Raw genomic sequence first — 4,584 nt, 5'->3', positions numbered from 1 at the left:
TTTAAGTATAAGTTGAAATTATACTAAAGATATATTTTAATATATGCGACAAGTCTTTTGAGATAGGTTCCAGACCTCTACGAGCTAAGTTAAAGATTCTAGGAAATTTCAGGGCTTTAGAATTTTAGACTTAGCCAATTTTTAAGAGTTATCTTTTGTCTTTCAGCTTGGTTGATTTGTTTTTTTTTCTTCTTGTGTTTTGGTTAGTAGTGGCATTTGGAGACCCGTTGGTGTTTGGATGATTGTTCGTCTTCCATTGCGATCTTTGTGATATGTGTATGTTGTTGTTATATGCACTTACACTTGTAAAATAAATAAAAATCCTGCTTGTATTTCATCCTTGTTTCTGTTGCCTATTTAGCCTACCACCTAAATGGTTAACTATCAAGTTGTTGTTGGATTTAAAACTCTATGTTTACATTGCAGATATCATATGTTTCAAAGTAAACTAAATGCTGAAAAGAAATTACGAAATATTGATGTAATGAAAACTTGATCACTTTCATTTCAAAGCTGATATATAGATATAAAAGGAATATGAAATGTTTAGCTAATGTACAAGTGTTCAAATTTTATATATAGTAATTTACAGAGCATTCAGGAATCCACACAGTCTGTGGAGGCAATAAAATTACAATGCTGAATAAAAACATGCTACAAATAAATAACATGAAGGAAAGATAGAAGGGAAGCCTTCATTGCTTGAGCAAGAGGTTGACAATTGAAGCTGAAGAAGACCCGGGCCAGCATCTAGCTCGAGAATAACCTGCAAAAAATGATGAAGAAAGGAATCAGTTCATATGAATTGAGCAATGAAAACATTCCTATGTATCTTTACTTCATATCATTCAGTCATAACATGCAAATTCAAAAATTCAAAAATCAACATCCAAGAAAGTGCTAGAAGAAGGAGAAAAAGAGAAACAGAACACAAGATTTTTAATACTAATCATGTTTGTTTCATGTGTAGATACAAGTTTGAAGACATTGAGGAGATCATTGAAAGGATGTGCATAAGTTAAAAGCATGAAACTTTTTGGTCAAATCAAGGAGAGGCGAAGACCAAAGATTTGAGGAGATCATTGAAGGGACACACGTACACTACAAGCGTGAAACTTTCTAGTCAAATCAAAGAGAGGTGAAGACCAAAGATTTGAGGAGATCATTGAAGGGACATGCATACACTAAAAGCATGAAACCTTCTGGTTGAATCATGTAGCGGCAAAGGCAAAGGATGAGAGGAGACTGTCAAGGGGGCATACATAAAATACAGGTATGGGACCTTCCAGTCAAATCATGGAGGACACATAAAGTTTGAGTCTTAGGCTAAAGGAATTTTAGGGATCTTTGCAAGTATACTTCAGTATATAGAAAGAATTAAAGATGCAATCAGTCACAGGATCAGATTAATGAATTATGAGAAAAAGGGAGAAATCTACTACAAAAAATATAATGTGCATAAACAGGGGCATCAACATCAAGAAAATCATTAATGTATACTGTTGAACAAATAGGTAAAGTGATTACAGCTACGGGAAATAGGAATGTGGTTGGAAAGGTTGGGGAAGAACTAATCATATGGAAGAATGGGTTGTGTAAAACATGCAAGGGCAACAATAATAGTCAATTTAAACAGAATGAAGATCACCTTGTAGATACAGGAGCAAAAGGTTTTGCAAAATGTGTAATTGGTTCAGGATCCCTTAAGAAGGAGGTGCAAATATCAAATGTTTTCTTTAAAAATTAAAAAAAATTGAAATTTTTTTAAGTGAATTCTTAGATGTTAGTCATATAATCAATCATGATATTTGCCATAAAAATTTTGGAAGCAAGTAAGTTGATACTGATATTTGGACAAGTAGAAAACTTGCATCTACTAGTGGGAATAAAATATTCTAAATACATTGTTGCTGATGGTGAACATACACTCAAGATAGAGAATAATGGAATGGAAAAGATTAGATGTTTCTGCCCCATCTTTAGAGGATAACAGTAAGTAAAAAAATCTGTGCCTTTAAATCATGCCAAGAAAATAGATTTTACATATGCTCCTTCATGTACAATGGCAAAAGCAAGCTAAAATTCCAGTTGATATGATATATCACATATAGAAGTTAAAAGGGCTTTCAAGTAGCCAAGAAATAGCGAGAATCTCCAAAAGAGCCTTTCCAGTTATTTATAACTTACAACTCCAATTTAAATAGCAAATAAGGAATATTCAGCTACAACAGTGTATGAGAGAAAGAGACAAATGTTTACAATAGCAAAGCCATGAATTAAAGGAGTTTACAACAATAAAGCCATGAATGAAAAGAGATATCAGAATCAGATATCATAATGAAAGATATAGTATGATGAATGCAAAGGAGGAATCCTTGTTTCTTTTTTACAATTTCTACAAACAACCATAGCAAGAAATAAGTTTATTCCTTTCCTATAACCAGCAATATCTTACAAAGTATCATGTTTACTGAACAGTACATGAAGGAGAGGCCAAACTCAAATACACTATAGCATGGGTCTTGATTTCATTTAAAGAAAATATGGTGCTTTACATAACTGAAAATGTAAACCCATACCTTATATAGCTACAGTATTGAAGAAAATATAAGAACATGGTGTCCAAACGTTCAGATTTTCTCCAGAAAATAAGTCTCATAGGTAAATGCCCAAATCAAACCCACAGTAAGAACACAGAACTCGCATATGGAGAACACAATAAGAATGGCATCCAGCACATATCAAGAAAGGTGAAACCCATGAACTCTCAAAGCCAATCCATGGCCAAATGCAAGAACATCTAGTCTACAGCAAGAATGTAAAAAATCTGCAAGAAAATACTCATGTATGGAGTCCAAAAAATGCCCAGAAATTAGCCCAGCAAAGCAAGAAAAATTGCAGGAAGGAAAGGAAAATCGCCACATCCAAAACATGGCATCTCATGGCAACAATATGGCATCCAAATTGCAGCAAGATAATCATAGAAAGATCCAAATTGCAGCACTTTCCATCCATGACTGTGGCTAGCATTTTGGAAACCCTTCATCTTTCTCTCAATACATGAGTAAAAAGGCAAAGACAAAACAAAATGAATCGACTTACCTTTTCTTTTTTGCCTTAGGCATTTTCCTAAGCCGCCCTTAAACTCCATTTAAGAAAATTTTGGGTCCATGATATTGGAGGTAGGAGTTAGGAGTTAAAAAAAACAAAACTCTATTTTTATTAGTTAAATGTATAATGGATGATATTTTATAAAAATCATTTTTATACATATTTAACTAGTAAAAATTATATTTTATGATCTTCTTTTATTTATATTTATACTAATATGTTTTGAAATTAACAAATAACACATTAATTATAAATATATTAATATCAATATAAATAAAAGAATTAAAAATAAATAATTTCCTAAATAAATATTTATTTAATATTCAACGTGTTTATAGAAAATGATAAGAATAATGATAAACACATTTATATTAAATTAATATAATAAAAAAGAGAGAGAGCTTTAATTGTAAAATTAATATGTCAAGTGGTCATAATTATAAGACCATTGATTTTATTAATTAATTAAAGGAAATTATAAGAATTAAATGTTTTAATGCCTAAATGCAAGGAGACGGAGTAGGAAGGCTAATTTTGAACTTCAAGAAAGGACATTCAGTTAACACTTAAGTAAGGAGCTATTTTTGGAGGCCAGGGACAATTTTAGTTTCTCATACATTGATGGGGTTGAAGAGTGCTATTTTTAGCAGTTTTTGGGGCAGTTGAGATCAGTTATGCATACAATTCACATTGAGAGCCCATTTTATGCATATATTGCATAATTAGGAGCAATTTTACATGCTGTATTTTTGGGTTACTTGATGCATCTGAGTTTGGGCTTTTGTGCATGATTTTGAGGAGCTAGAGGCAATTTTTGAGTTATCCATCGGTTGGGCAGATGGTTGAGAGCAATTTTCAGAGGCTTCTTCATAGTTTTCATCATTTTTGGGTGATTTTTTCTAGGCATGATTTTGGAATCTGAGTTAGGGTTATTTTCTATATATTGTACTTTCACCTCATTAAGAGGGACCTTCTTTCGGATTTAGATTTTTGCACATTGCAGATTTTGAGTTGATTATGAGGGCATTTGTAGCAAAGATTGTTTTTTTAGCATTGATTATAGAGATTCAGCAGTTCCTTCTCATTGGTTCTTGTGCAATATTGTGGATTTTTTACTTTAATGTTGTGTTCACCTTCATTTTAGTTACGTTCCTTATTGCTTCTTTGAATCATGATACATGTGATTATAGGTCTATGTTTGTGATTATTGTCTTTTTGCAAAAAATTGGTGAAACCTAAGTATCCCTTTCAAAGCAGAAGATCCCAGTCCTTGCATAGAAACACTTTTGTGGTTACGTGTTTGTCTGAGTATTGTAAATCAATTTTATTTTTTTTGTAATTTGTGCTAATTTGATAAAAGTTAAATTCAAAACCATTGGTGTATCACCTATTTTTAGTTTTATTATCCAGTTATTCACATACATTCTTAACCCTTTTCTCGAGTTCAAAGTTAGTTTCATAGGTGATATCATA

At 32.0% G+C, this 4,584-nt stretch overlaps 1 long non-coding RNA gene across 1 annotated transcript; it reads right to left on the bottom strand.

Annotated features, from left to right (window-relative positions):
- Positions 1–545: 545 nt before the first annotated feature.
- On the bottom strand, positions 546–3,110 carry LOC149551941 (uncharacterized). The gene is made up of 2 exons (XR_016353339.1): positions 2,580–3,110; positions 546–766 (listed from the first exon to the last, which is right to left on the bottom strand). It is a non-coding gene; the product is annotated as an uncharacterized LOC149551941 (long non-coding RNA).
- Between the last annotated feature and the right edge of the window lie 1,474 nt (positions 3,111–4,584).

The sequence above is a fragment of the Cupressus sempervirens genome, chromosome 6 (assembly GCF_028749045.1).
Source record: "Cupressus sempervirens isolate cs-2001-9-10 chromosome 6, ASM2874904v1, whole genome shotgun sequence".
Lineage (NCBI taxonomy): Eukaryota > Viridiplantae > Streptophyta > Pinopsida > Cupressales > Cupressaceae > Cupressus > Cupressus sempervirens.
The sequence above is the reverse complement of the archived record's forward strand: the minus strand, read 5'-3'. Positions and strand labels throughout refer to the sequence as shown.